Genomic DNA, 26,421 nt, shown 5'->3' with positions numbered 1-26,421 from the left:
TTTCCTGAATGCTAGGTGGTTTGTTGTGTTCCGTACATTCTTAGGTAGGTTATTCCAGGTTTTCGGCGCCTGGTTAGAGAAAGAGGATCCTCCAAGTTAGTGAAAGGGGGCAGCAAGACCTCCTTATCCATGCCCCATTAGTTGCAGCTGGTGAATTTGTTGACTTGAGGGGTTTAAATCTATTTCCTGGAATAAACCAAGCCAGTGCACCTGGACGAATCCAGTACGGCTTTGGCTGGTGCTCCCCATTACGCATTTTTTTTTAAATACCGGGTTCAACTCGTGCATTTCACAGCAACAATGGCAACAATATAGTGTTTACACTCTGAGCTGCAGGGCACACTTCAAACACTTGAGGTGTTCATGTTGTCTGTCCCCAAAGAACAAAATGGCCGCCTCTCAACATTACATTTATTTTGATTTATTAGCATTTTTAAAGCACTCACACAGCTCAGGGGCATCGAGACACTGTTACAGAAAGCCTTTTTTTCTCAGTTGCGTATTTATTACGCGCTTATTAACCAGAGGTTTCTACATGCAGACCCGGGATTGAACCTGTGTTGCTTTGTGTTGTCTTGTTTCAAAAGCGAGCACTTGTCGCTGAGCTATCCTCCGGGATGTTAATGCTAATGTTAAAGGCATTTGTACAGCGCACTGTCACCAAGGGAGTTGGTCTCCAGGCGCTCTAAATGCCGGCTTTCCCCACTTTCAAGTAGGTTCTGCCCAAACCAAAGAAAGTGATGCGTGTGGTCTCAACAATACATGCCAGAATTGCCCCCGTAAAACACATTTGCCTGTTGCTAGTGCCCACAAAAAGGCCTGTCTTAATGATATATGCCCACAGTGCCATGCTGCTATTGGCAAATCACCCTGCGTTCTATATTCAGTATATGCACGTGCTGCATCATGTCGCTCTCAGTGGCCACAAACTGCACACTTGCCCCAGACACACACGCGCATACGTACACAAACACACGCAGACAAACAAACCATTTTAAAACCCCCTTTGTTATGAGCATCGGCAACGCACTCGCCTTGGAAACAAGACGACGTGGAGCAACACAGGTTCGATCCCCAGGTCCGTGCTTAGAAACCTCTGGGTACTACACGCGTTATAAATAACCAATTACAAAGCCAGAAATGGTTAATGATTTCACACTTTACCTTACAAACAGTTCAGCAGCCTGGTAAATATATGTACATCCTTCTAGAAACATGTCTAGCTAAAAGGCTATAATTGGTGTTTTATTTGCACACCCTGAATAGAAAACTACAGGTCCCAGAATGCTAGAGGTGCAAGTCTAAACATGTCATCTTTTACAGTACTGTAGTACCATCCCCTAAAGACACACAATGAAAGACTTGTTCTCTGGTGTACAGGCGCCTTATAAATGCCGTATCATATCATAGCGATTGTGTATCACAAACGTCCGTTTCTTGCATGCCTAGCTAGCAGACACCATGAATATAAAGGAGTATTGAAAAATAGCATTATTGTGTTACTTTAATTGACTTGGTAGCAGACTCAGATTTTCTAGGTAAGCGGAGGGGGGGGGGGGGGGTCTTTCATTTGGAAAGGTCCCATCACTACCAAGTGAATAAACATTCAAGCCCAACTCAACATTCACGCCCAAGAAAGGCGCTTCTCTCAAAAGGACTGCTTCACAGCACTAGTTGCAAGGCCAGGACTTTTGTCATCTGCATTTTGTTTCTGCTCATCACGAGAGTAGCAGCCGCCATTACCCTAAACTTTCTCGTAGCTGCAGAGGCTCCCTGAGGATAAAGCCCCTGCCCGCCATGACATGTCCTGGTTTCTAGTCACTGTGGAGCCTTGTGGATGGGGTGAATGAGGGAGGCCACCTGCTCCCTCGGTTAGTACACTACTGGCTACACAGTCCATGTTTTCTTTGCCTTCTGGGATTTGTAGTCCCCCATTCATAGCAGGAAAACCTAAAGTAGCAAGCACCAGAATATATAATTAACACAAAACAAATTTTTATGGAGTTTTCCCAAAATTCTATTGCTAATAATGTTTGCGTCGTTGGACGGGTCTGGATGACATTCTCCAAAAATGATTTCTGTCATGGCCCCCTCCAAACTGGAAATTCAGGGACAAATGTTTGTTTAAAACATTATTGAGCAAAATACAAAAGCTGTGTTCAGCCTACTCATTATAGAGAAAAGGGTGCTTCCATTGAACACACAAACAGCGAAAAACACTGGACGAATTTGAACCAAATTAGAAAGAAGTTGGGCACACAATGTCACAGCTATTCCTGTTTTTGGTTTTGTGTTAATCTGTCCAGAAGGGTTTTAAAAATTAAATGGAGATGGGGTACCCCACCCCAATCTAAAAAAACACTTTTATATATCTCCCATTGTATATTGCAGCACTGGAGCATCCCGGACATAAAAAGCTGCCATTGGTTTGCTCAATGTGAGCAATTTCTGTGGTAATCCGAACGTGAAAAAATAAAAGTGCTACACATATTTGGAGGAAGGAAAGGGGTGATCTCACATCAGGTTAGAGGTTGGGAGCAGAAAAGAGGGCTGGTAGTGAGGTTGTTTCTCTGCTAATAGCTGGCCAGCCCATTTTGAGTCAAATTGGTTTTATATTATTATTATCAAGGTGTTTATTGAGCATGGACCTAGCTTCGAGAAACAACAGAGCACTTTACAGAGGTATACAGCATTACAAATGCATAACGGAGCGCTTTTTAGAGGTAACAACAGTACAGATATACAGCGGGGAGTAGGATACAGAGGGGCACAGAGGAGGGGTACAGCTCTACAGGGTGATGGATAGGAGAGGGCTGGGCTTCGTCTAGTGAGTTCGGTGGCTCTGGGAGACGTGATGTGCCTAGGTGTTGAGGAGGAGAGACTCCTTGAAGCGGTGGGTCTTGAGTTCTTTTCTGAATTGTAGAAGCGTGGGGGGGGGCGAGGCTGACGCTAACGGAAAGAAGGTTCCATAGCCTTGGGGCATAAGCAGAGAAGTCTTGTTTTCTGGTCCTTTCCTTTTTCCAGCAGCGGATTTCAAGTCTACACGTGTCCTTGTTTTACCGCGGGAAGGATTCCTGCAGGAAATTTGCAAGTCGGGTGAAAGGGAATAATTGGGGGGGGGGGTCAGGAGGGATATAGACTGTGGAAAAGGTGGAGGAACCTAAAAAGGAGGCGAGGGCACGTGTTGAATCTTTTTAATTTTCAAGCATTGCCGTATTACCACGTATTCAAAAAAGCATGTATCTGCAGGAACGATTCTCACAGTAATGCAAGGCGTTGCCAAGGTGATAGTGTTATGTTTCCACTGTACATTTTCAAAGGGAACAGTTGGCTAGAATGAAGGGAGGTGGGAAAAAGAGGCCAGGGGGCCACTAGCTTTTAGCCCAATTGTTGCATTGTAGGCCACGTCCAAAGACATTGGCCCTCATTACAACACCGGCGCTAAACCATGACGCTATTAGCACCATGGTTGGTGCCGGTGTTGTAACGAGTCCGCCATGGGGAAAATGGGGAAATACCGCCCCATTCCAAGGTTGGCGGGGCGGTATTTCCCCATGGCCCTTCCCCATTCCCATTTTTGCCCCATAGGGCTCAATGGGAATGGGGAAGGTGGAAATTACCGTACCGCAAATTGCGCTACCGTAATTGCCTGTGAGGTCCCTTTGCGGGTCCCTACTTTAACGTGGTCCAGACCAGCCGTTCAGGTCAGGTCCCGCTAAGGGACCTCGTAGTAAGGCGATAAGTGGTTAGCGGCGCCGCAGCCTTTTACGGCGCCGTTAACCACTTAGCGCCAGGGTCGTAATGAGGCCCATTGGCTGGTGGGACCTGGTTATTTATTAGTGAGGGGGATGTGAGCCATGATCATAGGGCATGGCCACTAGTCATTTAAGAGCAAGTTAGGACCAATTTATTACAACATAACCCATCAAATGTGGGAGGTGTGGACAGAAAATGCTGTCGGAGAGCAGAGGCGAAGCTCTGCACGAGAGCTGGTTCATGCTGGACGAAGCACCTGGTGAACAGGCTTTTCCGTCGGGAGAAAAGCAACTCAGAAAGAGCTGCCGGTCTGGGTAAATGTCAGAGACAAAAGAAGCACGCGAGCGCTCCAAGGGAACACGAATAACATAGTGGTCCCTGAAAGCCAGCAAAGCTTTACCGAATTGAATGAAACAAATAAACTTACATTCATTGAATGCCGACTTGAACAAAACAAGCCAACTTGCCCTTATTGAATACTGAATTGAATGAAACAAGCAAACTTGCATTTATTGAAGATCGAATTGAATGAAACAAACTAAGTTGCACTTATTGAACACTGAACGGAATGAAACCGGCAACGTTGCACTTATTGAACACTGAACGGAATGAAACCGGCAACGTTGCACTTATTGAACATTGAGTTGCACAAAACAAGCCATGTTTTTCTTACTGAACTCTGAATTAAATGAAACTAACAAAGTTGCATTTATTGAATACCGAACTGAATGAAATATACACAACTTGCACTTATTGAATTTAAAAGTAAAATGAAAGACAAAGACTATTTATTTTGAACATTGAGTTATTTGAAACAGTACAACTACTAATATTAAATAATGAACTGAAGGCAAACAGGAAACTACATTGAATAAAAGACTCTGGGCCTCATTCTAAATTTGCCGGTCTGGAAACAAGGGTGCTGGTAAACTCAACCGGCACCCTTGTTTCCGGACTGGCAAACTACATGTTTGCCTGCTGTGGCTGCTGTGCCCGACTGCTCTGACCCTTCTGGGCGCAGCGGCCACAGTAGGCAAACACTTCACGGAAGCGTTGGCACCGTTAGCAACGGTGCCGGTGCTTCCGTGTGCCCATGGGATTTACGATTTACCGCCACCTGACTTTCCGGCCGCTGGACTTGTAATGAGCCGGTGGCACTGGGAAGTCAGGCGCAGATAAATTATTTCGAGTCTGGCGGCAACCCGCTGGTAGCACTGGCAGCGTTACCGCCGGACTCGTAATGAAACCCTCTAAGTCCAAAGTGGAGTCTAGGTTGAGAAACGACTTGTTTGAATATTGAAGTACTTAAGGAGACCTGTATGTTCCTGGTCGCGTGACCTGTAATGGATGGATCGTGCGATCCAACAACTGCGCCAAGACCAAAGAACTTCTACCCGTTGAATAAAGAACTGTTGCAAGCTAATGCAAGGTTCCTGGTTGTGTGACCTGTAATGGGTGGACCGTGTAGTCTAACAACTGCGCCAAGACCAGAGAACCTTATATGCCAACAAGGATGTTTGCTGTTGTATTGAAAAAGAAATCTATCGTTGGCGCGTACCATGTTTAGTGAAGAGAATCCTGAACTGTAAAGACGTGTTGAAACGCAGTCTAAGAACAAAGCCGCAAGATACTTCTTTTTGTGTCATTCTTTAATATTAAACATTGGGAAGCGAGTCCTGAGACGTGTTACCCTGGAACTATTTTGAACTTGAGGAAGGGTATCCTGACCTTTATAAAAGCATAGAACCTTATTAATTAAAGTCCACAAGAAGGTAAACTGAACATTGTAATGAACTTGTTGACATTTGGGGAAAAGAAGCTGAAGAGTAAGCCTGAGCTGGAAATAGCTCAGAACTTTATTTTTGGAACACTGTTTAGTTTATGGTTGGCATCCCTACACTTTGTTTTCAGTTGAACTTTCTGACAAAGACTTTCCTTAGTATCTTTAGTTGGGGAAATCCCACCTTCGCATAGGGCTAGCTAGGCCTCACTCCATCCTGACATTAACTTTAATAAACATACTTTGTTATACATTGAATCTGTTGTATGTGTCTCCTTCCATGATGCAAACCTCACACACTGTAGAACTGAGCTAGGATCAGCTGTAGGCTATCTCAGCAAAGCACATGTTTGCACTACAATTTTGTCATGGAGCATTTATGAAAAGGGTGTCTGATTAGCAGACCTCTCTTTCAGAACAGAATTACCTGCATTATTTTATATTAATAAACATTTTTTTTTAAATGGGCAGGTTTTCAATTGGTGCACAAGAAACTGGCCTGTTAAAAATTCTTGCTTGCCACCCTCCAGATATCTCAAATTTAGTCTTCCTGACCTCTTGCTCTTGTACCACCAACCTCATAAATGCTTTCTTACCAGACACCCTCAAGCACACCATGATCGTCCCACCACTAAAATGTAAGTGTACATGTCCCAGATGTCCTTTGACGCTGCCGACTAATGTTTGACCTAACCTGTTTCACCAAGGCACTGGAGTCAGTAGTGTCCTCCCAACTCACCTCCTACCTAGAGGCCCACAACATTTTGAGAAATCTCCCATCAGGATTCAATCACTTGTGGGTGTCTGAAAAAATGTAACTTAGTCAATAAAGAAATATGCATGAGCCGAGACCAGGACAAAAGGTGCCCCCTTAAGATACTTGATGTGCCAACAGCTGCCATGATCATTAATCCTTACCCAGCTAAAAATATTGGCTGGTTCCAATGATAAATCCTCGAGATGGCCATCTCCATTATTCAACAAGCAAACTTATCAAATTTTACTCTACATGGAACTCTGAGGGCACTCCTCACCAACGGCAAGGCCAAGATGCACCCATATGCAGAAGACACGCAGCTTTACATCAAGACCATTTGCATCCCTGCGTGAACTATCGTCAAGATCCTCTGACTTGTCCATTAACTGGGTGGGACGTGTCAGGCGAGTTTAAATACCCCCCTGATGTTTAACGATCTCCTCAGAGAGATCCGAGACAGCCTCCTCTGTGACATCAACATTTTCTTCCAAATGTTTGACTTCTTGATGTACATTTTCTCTTGGCTCCTGCAAGCAGTCTGTTAAACCATACCTGGCGAATCCAATTACTTGTTCTGAATGTGGAGAAGCCTGCGGTCCAGCTGATGTTGCACTCCTTTCTGGTACTTACAGAGGGGTGACTGATCTGTACTTATATTATTGCACTGCTCCTAATCTTCAGGACATTTTCTTTGTGGCCCTTCTGTGATCTCTTCAAATGCTTTGGCATATGTGCTGGGCTTCAAAGAGATTTAGGGTTCTCCAGCACAGAATGACAACCACCGGCAGAAAATCTGTGAGAAACTGTAGGTTTCTTCTTAGTCAGCTCTTCTGCCAAAGTTTATTATGCTTCCCACAAGGCTAAGAAAGTGTCAGATTCGAAGGCCCCACAAAATCAACTTGTCAGACTCTTGTCCTAAATGTCCTAAAAGGCTCGGAGCGACCTGGACAGTCCAGTGCTATTCCAGAGTCGGAGCAGCAGGGTCCATGACCGATTCCCTGTCCAAGCACAGCCCACAGCCTCCCAATGGAGGTGAGGCTTGGCAAGTCTTTTCCCTGAGGATCCACAGAAACCTGCCTGCAGTCTCCTCTGAGGGACCAGACCGCCATGGACTACAGTGTTCCACCGCACACACTTAGACCCACTGCAGAGGAACCGCAGCCCTTTCTCCGTGCTGCTTATCCGACAGTCTCCCTTCCCATCGGGGGCTCTCCCCGCATTACCCCTGTAGTTGCCCAGCAGGGGTGCAATGCCAGGTTTGCTCCCAGTTCACACAGCAGGTCCTCCGTCAACTCGTCTTCACCGAGGTGGCAGATTGCTCACACGTGACTCCCACAACAGTCTCATGCGGCAAGATTCAGGGTTTTCAGAAAAGCCGCCCAGAACAGCCGTTACCAGATAACTCATTAATAGTTACTGGTATAAGGCCCATACATTGCACTGCTGTTTCACTTTAAAAATGCATAACAGTGTCAGAGATAACTCTGTTAAGTATGGCGCATACCCCCTGTGTCGTTCCAAAAAGGCACAGTGTAATGTCTTGGTTTTCAATGAATGTTAAAGCACGTCTGCTTTGTGAATGAAGATGTTGTTGGAAAATCCAGGTTTTCGGTTCTTTCCAAAACTGATGAAGATTTGGAGCAATCCAGATGGCAACCAGGAGCTCCCGAGGACTGGAGCGTGGCAGGATAAAAAGACTTTTTCCTAATTTTCTGTTTGTCAGCTAGTCTAGTTTCTAGTCCGGTGAGGGTCTTTCTGTGAGATGAGGGTCTGCTGCCTAATGTTTTTAGTTTGCCCGTCAGGTAGGCCGGCGTACTGGAGGTGCTTGCGTTGTGGGTTAGGCATATGGTTTTGAACCAGGTCCTAGCCGGGATGGGGAGCTAGTGTATTTTGCGCAAAATGTGGGGGGTGTGAGCTCATTTTGTAGAGCTGGTGATGAGGAGACCCGCAGCATTGTGGGCCGCTTAGGGGGTGGGGGGGGGCTAAGTGAGCAGCCTGGAGGCCTGCAAGGACAGTGTTACCCCCGTCAATATGCGAGGTCACAAGGGCCTGCAACACTGTTCCAAAGTCCGTCGCAGGAGGAATGGCTTGCTCTCGCTGAGGAGAGAGATTTGATGCCAAGGCATTTTCACGAGGTGTTGTTGAAAACTGCCTCTGCCACTGCAGGCACATAGTAATTTTACTGGCCGTGCACTGCAGTGGCTGATATGTTTGGGTGCCAGGTACCACTCCCCCCAGCCCTCCTCTTTCTACTTTGGGTTAAAGATATGAGGTCTGGTCATTATGCATTTTGCACGTACGTGGTGGCCCAGGCAGGCCCGGGAGTCCAGCACGGCCACTTCTTGGATGAACTTGGGGGTCCTTCACAGATCTCGCTGAGGCAACCCTACATGTTGTGTTACGCTGCTGCAGCAGAGTTATGTGGTGTGAGACCAACTTGAACCTGTGACCGGCTAGATAATATGCACGAGCCTGCATGGCCCATTCAACTGCTAAGGGTTCTTGTTTGATAGTTAAATAACTGTTTTCTCAGGAGGCACTTCTCTGCACAACAAGACACTGGGCATCACGTTGCCACCTTATATCCAAGATAATACTGCCACGAAATCCATCTTAGATGCCTATCTGTGGACATGAGTCCAGAAGCCCTCAAATAGTCACATAGAAAAAACTCACACACTAGTACTCAAATGGACAAACACGTGCCAAGGGGCCAACTGTCGATTTACCTCAGTGCGAGCTGTAAAAATTATCATACACACGAACACATGCAGGCACATATAGGCACACACACATATTGGAATGATCAATGATTTTCAGATACAGCCACACAGACACTTTCACAGACAGGCAGTGAGGCATGCAGACAGTCCCACAAGCAGGTATGCAGACAGGCAATCACACAGGAACAAAAACATGTCCACTGGTATGCAGAGGGTCAGACAGGTGTGCAGGCAGGCACAGAAACACTTGCAAATCCACCCAGGCAGGCAGACAGATACACCAAATACACAAGCAGTTCTGCTGATAGGCAAACACATGCAGACAGGGATGATGATGGATGCACAGGCACTTATGCAGGTCTACATAGACAGCCACACAGATGCACAGGCAGAAACACATAGAGATAAGCAGGCATGTAGATAGACAGGCGCAGAGAGGCATAAAGGCAGGCACACTCTCTCTCTCACACACACACACACACACACACACACACACACACACACATACACGTTTTACCTACCTTGTGGGGACTATGTGTGGAAACCAGCCTTGTGGGGACTAACCTTTCCCAATGTTTTAAAAATATGCTAACAGCAGAAATATATTCAGAAAAAAATGCTAATATAGGATCCAGCTTCAAATGTGCAAAAATGCTAATTTTTAATCGCGTGTCCGGTACCATCTCTGTGGGGACCTGAACGCGTGTTACCATCCTTGTGAGGACTTAATTATTCTTATTTGGAATTGAATGTATCCCTATGCAAAAGCTAAATGTTTGTTTCATAGGCATCTTTGTAAATTGCACAATTCTATTTCTACATATGTGTACCTACCCACACCGTAGGTATACACAATAGATGGATTGTAATGGTGGTGTATTTTCCATAAGAACCTCACTAAACATTTCCTAAATCTGTCATGCGACCATATTACAAAAAACTCAGTGTGTCAGAAATGAGAACTGGGGAACTGAAATATTAGGTGAATGGCTCAGCATCACACAATGTGGTCAGGTGGAGAAGCAGAGATTTGAATACAGGTTTCATTGTTTCACAGTCACCATCTTGTCCACTGAAACATCTCTCTATGATTGGTCTGATGACGAATATGTTACAGTCCCCATTAAAATGGTGTTTGATGTTGGTGATGTTGAAGTCTGAATAGAGATTGTCTGTCATGATACTGATTTCAGATCCTCACAGAGATGGTTTGTACGAATAATCGTGTTTAAGACAGCATTCCTATGTTGTTTTATAATACTGTTGTTAAAGACCACACAGAGTTGGTGTGTGATTAACATGATGATAAAGTACTAATACGCATGGTGTTTGATGTTGGTGATGGTGAAGTCCCAGCAGAGATTGTATTTTGTGATACTGATATCCAGGTCCTCACAAAGATGGTATGTGATATTTATGTTAAAGTCCCCACAGAACTGGTGTGTGTTTATAATAACTTTAAAGGCCCCACAGTGATGGTATGTGATAATAATGATATTAAAGTCCCCACAGAGATGGTGTGTGATTAGCTTGATGCTAAAGTCCCCACAGAGATGGTGTGTGATTATCTTGATGTTAAAGTCCCCACAACGATGGTGTCTGATTATCTTGATGTTAAAGTCTCTATGGATGTGGTATTTGATGTTGGTGATGTTGAAGTCCCAATATATATTGTATGTCATGATACTGATAACCAGGTCCTCACAAAGACAGTTTGTGATATTTATGTTAAAGTCCCCACAGAACTGGTGTGTGTTTATAATAACTTTAAAGTCCCCACAGTGATGGTATGTGATAATAATGATATTAAAGTCCCCACAGAGATGGTGTGTGATTATCTTGATGCTAAGTCCCCACAGAGATGGTGTGTGATTATCTTTATGTTAAAGTCTCCAGATATGTTGTGTTTGATGTTGGTGATGTTGAAGTACCAATATATATTGTATGTCATGATACTGATCTCCAGGTGCTCACAGAGATGGTGTGTGATATTTACGTTAACGTCCCCACAGAGATGATGTGTGATTATCTTGATGCTAAAGTCCCCACAGAGATGGAATGTGATAATAATGATATTAAAGTCCCCACAGAGATGGTGTGTGATTATCTTGATGTTAAAGTCTCCAGATATGTTGTGTTTGATGTTGGTGATGTTAAAGTATCAATATATATTGTATGCCATGATTCTGATCTCCAGGTGCTCACAGAGATGGTGTGTTATTTACGTTAAAGTCCCCACAGAGCTGGTGTGTGTTTATAATAACTTTAAAGTCCCCACAGTGATGGTATGTAGTAATAATGATATTAAAGTCCCCACTCAAATGATGTCTGATTTTCTTGATGTTAAAGTCCCCACAGAGATGGTGTGTGATTATCTTGATGTTAAAGTCTCCATAGATGTGGTGTTTGATGTTGGTGATGTTGAAGTACCAATATATATTGTATGTCATGATACTGATGTCCAGGTCCTCACATAGATGGTGTGTGAGGTTTATGTTAAAGTTCCCACAAAGGTGTGTGTGATAATGATGTTAGTTTCCTCACATAGACAGTGGCCCTCATTACGACCCTGGCGGAAATCGAAAAACGATGGCAGAAATGCAATACCGCCATCGAATACCGCCCGTTGCGATTATGACCCGTCACCGTAAAGTACGATGCCATTAGCGACACCGTAGTGAACGCCAACGCTAACTGCACCAAGTACGCGCACGCGCGCACTGCGAAACCGTAATTACCACCATGGCGCAACGGTACGGGAATTCTGACCCTAGCGGACATGTACCTAACGCCATCAAGCATGGCGGAAAGTACCATTCCGCCATGGTGAGAAGTACGGCATCGCAAACCAACCGTAAAAGGCCCTACTGAGTGCCTGTACACCACTCCCTGGCCACATTGCACAACTCCTCGTAGGTGCAATGAAGTCACACAATGCAACCAGTGAAATGTACAAGTCACCCATGCATGCCAACGAACAAATGAATATAGGGGCTCCAAGTGCCTTGTGAGTGGCCATCCATATTAGCCATGGCACCATTGCCGTACTGATGCAGCACAGGCATGTGAAGCTCCAAGTACAGCAACATGAACTGAAAACTGAGACAAACAAAAACAGGCCCCCCATCGCTTGACACCAGTGCAAGGCAACATACAAAGCAGTATCCTGAGTGAGACTGCACCAGCCCTGTACTCCTGCCAGTAAACAAACCAACCAGCAGCATAAGCATGTACCACACAAGTTGGCAGAGTGACTGAGCAGCCAGGCACATCTCAAGAGGGGCCAATGGGAGCAGCAGGGCACAGATGGCACGAATACAGAAGCTATTCCAATGGACATGACCTCAGTCTCCCTCCAAGAAACGCACGCAAACACAGGCACCTGTGACCAGCCATATTCTGAAAATCACATCATTCCACCAATCCACCTGGCTGACCGGCATCTGTTACACAAAAGCCAATCCCCCTCCCATGAGCATGACATCATCAAAACAGACATAATTGCAGCCCCTATCCCTGACCTTACTGGCCTTCGTAGGCAAACGCGCCCAGTACAGTGCCACGCAACTATACTCAGAAGGCGGAACCCAAAGCAGATCTCCTCACAATACATCGCTCCACAAATAGGAATATGCTACATTACTTGCAAAGAATAACGCTACACGGTCAATATCATAATCAAAATTTAATGCACAACAAAATCACCCGGACCATACAGCTATTAGGTCATGAACTCCAAATCATATCTCATAATTGTGGGCTGCATCCGCAATAAATGACCAGCTTCTTCTTGTGTGACGCCCTGTTCCTCCATGGTACACAGGGGCTACATTCACGTTCAAAAAGGCAACATGGAAGCGCCTAGAACCGCAGGGCCGTCCCATTAGGTAGGCACTAGTCCAGCTGAAAGCTCGAAATGTTGCTCCTAGCCACTAGTACTGCGTAAGGGCATGTGGGCCATTGGCGATCGTCCCATAAGATCGTAATGGTGCTCCACTGATTAACACGAAGCAGCAGGTGTCGGGAGTAAAAGCCATCTGCAGGAGTGGCATACAGATGGCAGCGGCAAAAGGGGAGGAGATACCTGTCACCCAAATGAAACGAAAAAGAATAGTATGGGCATCTGAACTCCATTTGAATTACTCACTTCAAAGATCACACTAAATCCACAGCCATATGCATGCTAGCCCACTCAAAAGGATTATTCGCACCCAATAATCACTTGTGAATCATAACTATATAAATCGAGGTGAAAACACTATTACAAACGAGTGTTTGTGTGCATGCGTCTGTTAAAACAGAAGCCATTAGATGGGATTAGTAACGTGCATAGACACAAGTGTTTGAAGGCGCGTCGAGACAGGGAGGGTTCAACAAGGGCAGATAGACGATGGTCCCACTATGGCAGCCCTGCATCACATAGCGCAGAGGAAGTTGATAGATTCCAAAAAGCCATGTACATGGCAGACTCTCTATTAAATCATCTGTCCATGCATCCATACATCATTCCCTCATCCCGGTATAAAAACGCCTGATTATTTACTCACATAACATTAGAAATTTCCATTGAATCTGTGCTTAATGCAGTCTGCAAAATCCACTGTGGTCCAGGCCGGAATTCTAGTGTTGTGAAGTAACATGTATTTGGGAACGTCCTGCCTTATCCTCCACTACGCTATTGCGCATCCCATACTATTCATATCAATCATTGCATTCTCGGCATGGCCCCTGTCCCAAGGACATTAAACAATAGAACTTTCTATCTGCAGTCAGACCTGTGGGCGTCTCCTCGCCGCTAGCTGGAAACCGAAAGCGCTGTCCTTCGAATTCCTCATTTGCAACATCACGTCGAAAAGGCATCTGTGACCGCTTGAAATCACAAATCCATCCATTTAGTGCGGCAGTGTGTGAAAATGGCAACTGGCTACACTCACAAATGGGACGCCCCGCCCGTCGGTGAACCGCGGTACAGCGCTGCATGAGGGTCCACCGTTAATCGAGTACTACATTCCACTGACCCTTCACAAGTTTGTTCCCGACTGCAAAGATAGTATGTGAAACAATGGGAGCATAGCAGAATTAACATATGAAGCAATATCTCACTGCCATCGGGATGAAATACATGATTGTAATAGCAAGATGCCATGCGTCGATTTGCAGCGTTGTGTGCGGGACGTGCTCGCCCAAAGGGGATTGCAGCTTGCACAGGTGGAATGAATCACCACAGGTGGAGGCTATACAGCTTGGAAACACAAAAATTGCACACCCAACCCCCTCCCACAACCACACCCACTCCAAAATGCTACCGGCAGGACTTGCGATGTTGGCCCTGGGGGACCTGATAGCACTGCAAGTACTCCAACTTCAAGAAGAAGACGAACACTAACTACTACAACAACCGGCCGCACAGAGGAGACGCAGGAGGAGGAGGAGGGCAAGGCAGGGCCAGCAAGGCCCACCAGCACAGCCACTACCACCACGCAGGCAGCCCGCAATCCCACGCCTCCGAGCACATCCGTTCAACCTCACTGATGAGCAGATCCACACCCTCTACCGTTTGGACCGGGACACCATAACCGCCATTGTGGACATGACACACGCTGACCTTGTCAGCATGATAGATAGCCCAACCGCCATCCCACCCCTACTGAAGGTGGTGTCTGTACTCCACTTCCTGGCCACAGGCACCTACCAGCACACAGTCGGACAGTTGCATGGCATTTCACAGCCACTGTTGTCACGGACACTATTGCAAGTGCTTGATGCCCTCCTGAAGCACGCAGACGACTACATCTCTCTACCACGCTCGGAGCAGGAAATTACGAACACATAAGTGGGATTCCATGCACTTGCCGGCATACCGGGTTGCATTGGTGCCATCGACTGCACCCATGTGGAATTGGTTTTCCCACATGCCATGGAGGCCCAGTACCGCAACCGAAAACAATATCATTCTCTTAATGTACAAATGGTGTGTGACTCAAACAGGATCATTACACATTGTTGTGCCCGATTTCCTGGATCAACCCATGATTCCATGGTCTTACGGAACTCTACAATACCACGCTACATGGAGCGACATGCAGGGAACAGATCCTGGCTACTCGGTGAGTCTCATTTCATGCATGATAATGTGGGGTATGTGATGCGGCAATGACCTGCCAGGAAGGGGGGGGGTGCTTACGTAGCAATGTCATTCCTCAAACATCCTTTATTGTCCACATACAGGTGATGCCGGGTATCCACTGAAGAGATGGCTCCTTACACCACTCCGGAACCCACAGGACCAGCATGAGGAGGACTACAACCATGCCCACTCACGTACCCGTGTAGTCATAGAACAGGCATTCGGCCTACTGAAGGGTCGTTTCCGCTGCCTCAGCCGGTCTGGCGGGGCACTCCTGTATCGCCATGAGAAGGTTGCTAAGATGGTCATGGCATGTGTCATGCTACACAACATGTGCATACGTAGAAATGTGCCCATGCCCCCTGACGCAGAACTGCAAGCACCAGAATATGGTCATGATGTGGGTGGGGATGTGGCAGAACCTCAAGGAGTCCGCGAGGCACAGGAGGGCCGTGAAATTCGTCAGATTATCATAGATTCATGCTTCTAGCACTCACGCCTGGTGGTTGATACATGGACACAGGAGTTGTGGCACTGTGTGTGTCTGGAACATGCACAATATGGACTGTACGCCTATGATGGCCTCGTACACAAAGATCAATGTCCACACATCTCATTGGATGATTGTGAAATGTTTATAGCATATGTGAAATTGTGTTACACACCCCATCAACCCGCCACCCAAGTAAGCCCAACACACCCCCTCCACCCTCCTACCTCCCCCCCGAACACCAGTGTCCAAAGATGCTCATTGTCAGTGGGCAGACGGTATTGCAAGCCCCCTCTCCGGGTATCAGGGGCACCCCTGCCTGTGGAGCGCAGGTTCCTCCCAGATCTACGTTGGGGGCTGCCCTGGACGGAACTTGCAACGGATGATGTCTCTGCCTGCTCACGTCCATGCATGTCCCTAAGGGTTTGTGAGAGCTCAGTGAGCACACGGCGCACAGCGGCAAGTTCAGCACATACGTCTTTGGACGTCGCATGCAGTTCCCCCCTCAGGCTCTCGGTGCTTCTCTCCATTTGTACTCTCAGGCTCTCGGTGCTTCTCACCATTTGTACTCTCAGGCTCTCGTTGCTTCTCTCCATTTCTGCCCTTAGTGTCTCTGTGCATGTTTCTATGGCTGCCTTGGTACCCCCACATTCATCAGCATGGTCCTTGAGGAGCGTGGCCAGTTGCTGCTGTTGCACGATCACCTGGTCGAGGGACTGTTGCCTCTGCTGGGCCATGGCCATTTGCGGTGGTGTCACAGAGGGGCTGATCACCTCATGTTGCCTTGACACAGGGCTTGTGGGGGATGGCCAGTCGTCGTCTTGTGAGTGCCCCTGCGTGGTATCCTCATGTTGTACGGGATGAAACAAACAGGGGGATTGAGACAGGTCATGGATGGATCGTACATCGACATCACCGTTTTCTGTGTCGGAGCATGCTGCCATTAATGCAGTGTCACCTATGGTGCTGCTGCCACCAGAAGCAGTGCCTTCTGTGGCATCCATTGGGGGGGCCTGTGGTGGTGGTGGTGTTGTGGCCATGCTGGCTGCTGGGGTGCCTGTTGAAGTCCCCTCCTGTGTGCTGCCACTTGATTTGTGCTGCTGCCGTGTCTTGATGCGTGCAGCTGAGGTGGAGGGTCTTTGGCCGTTGGTCTTGGCCCTCTTTGCAGGTGTGCTGGTAAGGGTGTCCTGGAGCTCGTCGTTTGAATCGGACCCTGTGGTGGAGTAAAGGAGGGCGAGCGTTATTGATGGGTCTGTGGAAATTGGAATGGCAATGTATCACATGCATTGGGGTGGTACCTGAGGGTGATTTGGGTCAGGGCCTTGGGGGTGGTTTCATTTTTGTGTGGATTGAGGGTGCAGTTGTATTGCAGCCTGCAGTTAGGGGGTGCCTGCTGCACGTGTAGAGGGTGTTTTTAGGAATTTTAATTATTTATTTATTTAATTTGACTTTTAATGTCCGCTATCAGGCCAATGTAAGTGGATGTTCTCCTGGACATGTGTTTCTGTTGCACTATGTGGACACATGGTACTTCACATGATTGGACATTGTGGTTTTAGCATAGTTTTATTTGGCCCACCTACCTGATTCTTCGGATGTCTGCACTCCTTTCTCCATCCCTCCGACTCCCTCTATGGTCTCCATTCCAATGGTGGAGGCACAGATTTCTTCCCAGGGGGTCAACTTGATGGGTGATTCCGATCCTCCCCCGGTAGCTGTGGCAATGTTACGGTTGGCGGATAGTATGCTCCGTACGCGTATCCGCAAGTCGTCCCATCGCTTTCTGCATTGCTGTGGGTTGCGGGGTGCGGTCCCCACCGCACTTACCCGCTGTGCCACCAGGGCCCATATGGCCTTCTTGTTCGCAAGTGCCGTCCTGGTCATTTGCGTCGAGAAGACGACGGCAGCATTCTCCTGGAGGGTCTCTGTGAGCACCGTGAGGTCCTCACGTGAGAAGTGGACCTGCCGCTTGCGGTCGCACGCTTTTTTCGCTACTTTTCCCATTGTTTTGGTTTCACTAGGGTGGATGACGGGTTGGGATGTCTCTCAGGGTAGTATTTTTAATGGTTGTGTGAATATTCTGATTTTATAGGTGTACGGCGTGCTGTTTCCCGTTCCGGGACCATGTTTTTGCTTCCGTTTCCGTATATTTACGGTCACCGTATTTTCCGATTGCCGCTCATTACGGTGACCGCTATGTCCAGTGGCGGAATTGCACCTAGGTCGCCGTACGACGGCGGTGAGGGGCGTTTTGGGGACATTTCCGCCATCGCGGACTTTGCACTTCCGCCAAGGCGTACTGCTCGTGCCCGATGGGTCAGAATTAGCCGCACTTCACTCTGTCGTGCCATGGCGGAAACGCTATTTACGCTATGGCGGTCAGGTCAGTTGCTTTCCGCCAGGGTCGTAATGAGGGCCAGTGTGTTATTTTCATGATGTTAAGGTTCCCATAGACATTGTGTGAAGTTGGGGATGTTAAAGTCCCAATAGAGATTCTGTGTCCTTATACTGATATTCAGGTCCCCACAGAGATGGTGTGTGATAATGGTGATTCTAAAGTCTCCCTTAAACGTAGTGTGTTAAAAATAGGACATACAAGTCTCCATAGAATTGTGTGGGTTTGGAAAAGGGGTGATGATGACATTGATGATGTTACAGCCTAGACAAAAAATTTTTTCTCTTGGTTATGTTGCAGTCCCAACCGAGATTGTGTTTGTTAATAAGGATGTTGAAATCCCCACAGTAATTCTTTGTGATGAAAATGGTGTTACAGTCCACGTTGGGATGGTATGTGGTTATGATGATGTGAAGGAACCCATAGAGTGGGTGTATCGGCCCTCACAGAGCCAGTGTGATTGAAAATGGCAATGTTGATATCCCCCCAGATACCTTGAATGTGATAATAATATTGTTAAAATTCCCTCTGAGATGGTGTGTGATAGTAATGGTGATCAGGTCCTCAAATGAATAGTGTGTGATAATGGTAATGTCAAAATCATTGCAAACATGGTGTTTTAAGTTTTGATTTCTCTGCATTGATAGCTTGTGATTATCTTGATGTTAAACTTTCAACAGAGATTTTGAGCGAGTTGAGGAGTTCTGTGTCACAAGAGGTATGGAGCGTAATAACAGGAAAGAAGAGAACAATGTAGTATAAGTCAAGATTCAGTTATCCACTATCATCAAATGAGCAAATAAACCATCTCTACTACAGAAAGTAGACCACATATTTGTAGCACTTGTTTGATGTTAGTTACATTTCAAAATAGATATACTATGTCATATTAGTGATGTGAAAGGATTATGCACAAAGAGAAAGCACCAACACCTTGAGTTAAACTAAGTTTATTTACACAGCCAAAATATAAGGAAAATAACAACATATAAGTTAAGTCTCTTGAATCACAATCTCGGGCTTAAGAGTTTCCAAGCACACTTCTTCACCTACCACAGGGTCAATGCCAAGGTTTATTCATCTGGCTTTAATGGGGTTCCCACATTCTGCCAGTAGGCAATTTTGTTCTCTGATCTTCTGTCTGTAATTGTTGCCCAAGTAAACAGGTACATGTGTAGTGTCTCAGATCAGATGTGGTCAAGAAACACTGGGTTGGAGCACCTCTCGGATGGCAAGCCTTATTCTCCTGCCCCTCATCGTTACTCCTCTGCTTAACCATTCCTCCTTTCACCATGGGTTTAACCCCTTCAGACTGGGATTTGCCCCTACCTCCTGCCTTGGGCCAAGATCTCCCACTCTGTCCTTCATAGGCTGTATAACTATGCCCTTTGTTACCTCCTCCAATGTTTCACTTCTGCCTCCTCCTGATCACCAACTTCTTCCTCCATCTCCTGTTGTACACCTCCAACCACTTCTTGCTCTTCATCTTCAACCGCTTTCTTTTGTTCATCTCCAGCCATCTCATGCGTACACCTCCAGCCAACTCCTGCTGTTCACCTCAAACCACACATGCTGTTATTTCTCCTCCTCTAGTGGCTCTCCCTCCTCCAATTTTTCCAAACACTATCCAATGGGTAATTGGCTGAAGTCCTGTGATTGGGTGTTAAATGATTGACCTGAGTCAAATGGGGACCTGGGAGATTGGGTAAAGTTTGACTATTACACAATACCCATCTTCAAAACCCTTTCGCTTTGTGTGCCACACTGCAGACATCCTGGATGTGGCTGTTCTCCAGAGACCAGGTTTATGAGCAGTGAACAGGCATATCAATGGCAAACAATGACTAAAAAAAACATTGGAGCATGGCACTGGTTTCCTGTCAGCTTGTGGCAACTTTGTGTTGCAGGAAACCATGTGTGGAGCCTCTTGAGTGAACAAGCTTTCTGGACAGATGTCAATGAGAACTGCAATATTGTAATGTTTACATTATTGATCTGTGAACTGAGTGCATAGTGTCAAGACCTTGTGGTCCTTCATGTGTTATTTCCTGTCACACTATGTCAGAGCCTACAAAGTACTCTGGCGCTTGAGGCAAACATCTAAGAGCCCTTTCCAATCTGGATATCACCACACATGAACATGAGAGAAGTTCCTCTCTGGAAAAGGGATGCCATTGTCCGTTATTAATGGCATGAGGTCCTTTCCTTGAATAGAAGGATGCTTGTCTCATGCAGAAGGGTTGTGACCAAGCAGTTCAGGCTGGACTGACCCTTTTGGTGTGGGGCCAAGCCTGATTTTGCATTTGGCTTTCCCTTTTTGTAATGGCTTGGCAGGCGAAGAACGATGTTCTGGAGGGTTGCCCAGAGAAATGCCAGATGTTAAGATTAACTCTAAACCTTCCATCACCCCTTTTGTTCTGCTATAGTTACCGTGAGTGGGACAGGTACGCCCAGACATGGGTCTCGTGCCTGTTGGGCCTAAAGACCCAAACAACTCCTCGCTGATGAGATCCAACACGGCTGAAACATGTTTGCAGATGCTTGGGGTCTCGTGCAGAAGGGATGTGACCAAGCCGTTAAGGCTGGACTGCCCCCTTTGGGGTGGCACCAACCCCGATTTTGCATATGGTCTTTCCCCTTCTGTAATGGCTTGGCAGGCGAAGAAAGATGGTCTGGGGGGTTGCTCAGAGCAATGCCAGAGGTGAAGGTTAGCTCTAAACCTTCCAGCCATCACCCCTTTTATTTTGCCATGATAGGTGTGGGGCATGATTCATTACAACATACTTCAGACCAAGAGCAAGTGTTTGCTTCATCCTCAATCAGATCTTGCTGTTTAAAATGTTATAGTTATGAGACAGTTAAGTTGTTCGTCTTTATTCCAATGGTGTTGTTATGCTACATCTCACTCGGCCTGTGGTATTAAGACACCATGGTCCATTGGCCATGGAATGTGGCCACTTTGCAGCAATTAGTGATTGGGACTAATGTGTATGCTCCTCTGGCTGTGTTCTAGCAGACATTTAGAAAAGAGTTCCTTGTGTCCCGCTTTTTTATTCTGACAAGATTTACTCATGGAATTTAACCACAAGTAAATATCTCAAGATTATAATTGTGTTTTCCGATTGCTATGAGAATTGCCACAACCTGGCTTAATTATACTTTTTTACAAGACTCCTCAAACTTTACATGTGCACACATCCTCTTTTATTGTCTACCCAGATCCATCCTGAAGGCAAAGTGCCACCAGGCTATCTGCCAATATCATTTTAAGAATGTTTAATCTTGTGATGCACATCCAATTCCTGTGAGAACCCTGCAGTTTTTGTGAAGTGGCAGTGGAAACAGTACATACAAAGCAACAAAAAAGTTAGGAACTAAACATATTTCATAATCCTCCTTAATTTCCTAACTCACCAATTAGACCGGTTTCACCCTCTCCTCATCCACCCTGAAAGAATACATTCCTTTACTTCATTCCTAGTAACATTGTAAGCATATTTCTTTTTCTGTCTTTGCAGGAATTCTTGCGAAAATTTCTCACACTGAAGGAACAAATGTGTGACTTTTCATTTCTGAAATGTCTTTCTTGCTTCAACGCACCACGGGAGATATTCTGTTATGTTATGTTATTTTGCATTTATATAGCGCCTTATATACCATTGATATGGTCTGAAGGCGCTGGTAGGTTGAACACCCTTGGGAACCGAAGTTCAGATCAGTAGAGAGAGAGAGAGTCAACGGTGCGTGTGAGCACCGGGTATGTGTGCAGCTGGTGCGGTATTCGTGTAGTAGCTGCTTCTTAGCGGTAGGTGCGGTGGTTGAGAGATCAGGAATATGTGATCGTTCTGGCAGGATTTATCCAGACCGAGTGTGGCTGCGTTAGGCCTGAGGAGAACGCCGGCTGGGGGGTGCGTAACCAGCAGTGTTTACTTAGAATGATGTGTAGTAAGCGGCGGATGTTGGTATGAGAACAGTTATACCAAATGGTGTCATAGTATCTCTGTGTTCTAGTTGAGTGGTGGTGTAAAGAAGAGAGTAAGCATGGTGGTGAGATATGATGGGTTATATGCTTTTTCAAAACAATCTCTGCATTCCAAACCATACTATATACGTCACGCAATTCTATGCGCTCCAGTCTGTTCCATGCACTCCTATCCACTCCATGCATCCTAATCTGCTCCAGGAACTCTGGTTCGCTCGACGCACTCATGCACTCCAGTCCGCCTGCGCGCTCCAGTCCGCCCCGCGCGCTCCAGTCCGCCCCACGTATGCACTCTTGTCTGCTCCACGCATGCACTCCTGTCTGCCCCACGCATGCATTCTTGTCTGCCACATGCACTCCACTTCACTCGTTCCATCCGCTCTATGCATTCGGCTGCTCTATGTACTCATCTGCTCAACGCAACTCGTCCGCACTATCCGACACATCCGTTCCACTCTAGTCACTCGTTCCCTCTAGGCATCCGTTCGCTCCAGGCACTCGTCCTCTTTATGCCCTCACACGCATTCGGCTGCTCTATGTACTCATCCGCTCAATGCAACTCTTCCGCACTATCCGACACGTCCGTTCTACTCTAGTCACTCGTTCGCTCTAGGCATCCGTTCGCTCCAGGCACTCGTCCTCTTTATGCCATCACACACACTATGCTTTCACCTGTTTTGCTCACTCACCCGCTCTACGCACTCGTCCCCTCTACGTACTCGTCCCTTCTTCGCACTCGCCCCCTCTACGCACTCAGCCCCCTCTACACTCTCAGCCCTCTCTACGCTCTCAGCCCTCTCTACGCTCTCAGCCCTCTCTGCGCACTCTGCCCCTCTGCGCACTCTGCCCCTCTGCGCACTCTGCCCCTCTGCGCACTCTGCCCCTCTGCGCACTCTGCGCACTCTGCCCCTCTGTGCACTCTGCCCCTCTGCGCACTCCGCCCCTCTGCGCACTCCGCCCCTCTGCACATTCATCTGCTCTACGCACTCATCTCCTTCTACGCACCCCTTTTTCATATGCACTCTTTCGATCATATGCACTCGTCTGCTCTATATACTTGTCAGCCCTACATACTAGTCTGTTCTATGGAGTCCTCCACTCTATACATTCTTCCGCTCAGCTCATCCATCCCGCTACGCTCATCCATCAGTTCCCGGCACTCATCTGTTCTATATAGTCATCTACTATGCATGCATTCCGCACTCATCGGTTCTACATGCTTATCCGTTCTGCGCACTCACATGGTCTATGTAACTCCTCCGCTCTAGGCATTTGTTCGCTTTATCCCCTCGTATGCACCATACCTTCATCTGCTCTATGCATTCATCCACCCGACGCAATCACGTTCTCCTCGCACTCGCTCGCTCCCGGAACTCACCAGCTCTCCACGCACATTTGCGCTCCACGCGCGTCCGCCCTCGACACTCATCCGCTCCCCGCACTCATCCGCTCCCCGCGGTCATCCGCTCCCCGCGGTCATCCGCTCCCCGCGGTCATCCGCTCCCCGCACTCATCCGGTCTCCACGCATTCAATAGCAATATGCACCCATCTGCCTTATACAGTCATTCGCTAGTACGCAGTAATCCTGTTCTATCTATTCGTTTGCCCTCTACACTCATCTGCTCTATACTTCATCCGCTCTGTGCACTCATCCGCTCTGTACATTCATTAGCTCTGTACACTCATCCGCTCTGTACACTCATCCGCTCTGTACACTCATCCGCTCTGTAACACTCATCCGCTATCCGCTCCCCGCACTCATCCACTCCCCGGCACTCATCCACTCCCCGGCACTCTCCCCCCCCAGCACTCGTCCGCTCCCCGGCGCTCATCCGCTCCCCGGCGCTCATCCGCTCCCCGCGCATTCAACAGCAACATGCACTCATCGGCCTTATAAAGTCATTCGCTAGTAGGCAGTAATCCTGTTCTATCTATTCGTCTGCCCTCTACACTCATTCGCTCTATACCTTCATTTGTTTTTTATACTCATCCGCTCTGTACAGCCATCCGCTCTGTACACTCATCCGCTCTGTACACCCATGCGCTCTGTACATCCATCCGCTCTGTACACCCATCCGCTCTGTACACTCAGGCGCTCTGTACACTCAGGCGCTCTATACAGATATGTACAGATACAGGAGCACCCCAATATCCATATTTAAACAAAATACTGGATGGATTTGTACCAAACTACCACGAGGTACAACTGCATTGCTTCCTGCCCAACCTGTTTTGTATTTTAAGCAAATCCATGGAGCTCTTTGGGTTCTGAGACTGTTTAATGCAAAAGAGGAAAAGCACCCCTTTCTTCAATGCTTTACATCTTTTAAACCGTTAGATGAATTTGTAAACAACTTTAGGGGGATGGTGGTAGGAAACATATTTGGAAAATTTCACACAGATACATCAAAAGAGACAAGCGTTATTAGCAATCTAAGCCGATGGATCTTAGGGTTCACCCTTATCTTAGGGTGACAAACATTGCTGTATAAAATATATACAGTTATGGTGAACCCTAAGATCCATCCACTTTGCAAAAATAATATTGCTAATAACTTTTAACTCCTATATAGTTTTTGTGCACTTGTAGTTCCAGAGAGAGAGAGAGAATTTTTTAAAAAGCATTTAAATTAAATATACCATTACTCGCATACTTTTGTATGACTTCTTTCTCGAAGATGTCCATAATTATTTATATACATATGTATAATGATGGGAGAATTGTGTGCATACCGTGATATTTCCTGCGTGTCCCGTGTCCACCCTGAAACACAAGAGAAGGTACTAATGCTGGAATAAGATCAAACATTGTTTGTTGGTAATATTCAGGGTTGTGAGTGACAGAAATAACCTCTTGTGGACTGTGCAACACACTGCCTCCTTGTTCCTTGTGCAGCTAGCATCACATGGGGTAAAATGTATTACAAAAGTATCTCCAAAGATGGTTTGTGACGGTACTGATTGGCATGCTGATTCAAATCTCTATATCTAGATATTAGAATCAATCAATGGGATTGGTTTCTCACATTTATCCACAGATATTGGCAGATACTTAAGTCCAAATTTAAAACATCTCTCACAACATAGAAATAGTAACTATTCTTGTGCCAGGTACTTATTTAACATATTCTGAAAGATGATAATATCAGAGCATGGGAGGTTTGATCCAAAGAAAGTGATCACATTTTCTGTCCCTATGTTTCAATAATTTAATTTTGAAATAGCACCTCCAACCATGTTAATCCAGCATCTGAGTGCTGCCCAACAGATGATATTATTTTACCCCAATCCCATTGGGCTCAATTTATCAACAGCAGTAATATGAAAGGTTAAATCTGTCCTGGTGGGATTCAAGCCAGTGACTGCACATTTTTTAAACAGATTTCAAAGACGAGTGCTTAATTCACTGAGATTTATTCCCAGCTTACATAATAAATCAAAGTTTGTGAATATAATATGGAGGCTTCTAAGAAGTGTTTTTAGCAGCAGAATGAGACTAGGATTTGGATATACATATCAATGACCTTTGTTCTTTGAATACAGTTGCTCACGTATATCTATTACCCCAATGTTCTTTGTGAAGTGGTTTTAGGAGGTTTCTCAAAAACCCATTTTTTTCACATGTGTCCATTCCCAAATGGACCTTTCTGGAAAAAAAGATGTCCTTTGTAATAAACTGACAATTGTCTTATTTTGACCGCTTAATTTAGTACATTTAAATGCTTGCTTCCTAATTCAGTCCTTTTGGCTATTGCTTCAGACTTACCTGCTGCCCTATTTATCATTAAGAGTCATTGAATATATGCATTATTGATGTTTATAAAGCACTAAGTACCAAATACCTCAGAAAGAATCAAAGAGGGGAAGATGAAAGGTAAATAATGAGAGCTCTTATCATAGTTAGAGGTCTACACTGAAAGAGGATGAATGTCATTTTGTGAGCTGAGTATATTGAGTTCCTTCCAAAAGATAGAAGAGTCTTGCTTATACGAAGTAGCTATCAATTTAGTAAGGCTGTAGGTGACATCGAGGAGAGCTGTTTCTGTGCTTCGTCCTGGACGTAAACCTGTCTGGCAATCTCCAGGCTAGTTTAACTGCGCTAAATGCTTTCTTAACTGAAGGGAGGCAATCTTGTTCATCATTTCCACAAGAAATTAATAGTTGAAGATAGGTCTGTAGCTCGCACAGTCAGTAGGAACTAAACTGTTTTTTTAGAAGGTTATACCAAGTCAAGGGTACTTTTTTTATTAGCCTTAGAAAAATGATAAACTGTCATTCTTTCCTTATCTGGACCTGTATGTATGTATGTAGGTCATTAATATAGTGTGTACCTATTTTAGGGAGTGGAGCATAGTGGAGTAGGATCATCTTGTCAGTCTATGGCACTCATTGGTTGGTTAAGTGTTCCTT

The sequence above is a fragment of the Ambystoma mexicanum genome, chromosome 12, assembly GCF_040938575.1.
Source record: "Ambystoma mexicanum isolate Mex_15411 chromosome 12, UKY_AmexF1_1, whole genome shotgun sequence".
NCBI classification, from domain to species: Eukaryota; Metazoa; Chordata; class Amphibia; order Caudata; family Ambystomatidae; genus Ambystoma; species Ambystoma mexicanum.
The sequence above is the reverse complement of the archived record's forward strand: the minus strand, read 5'-3'. Positions refer to the sequence as shown.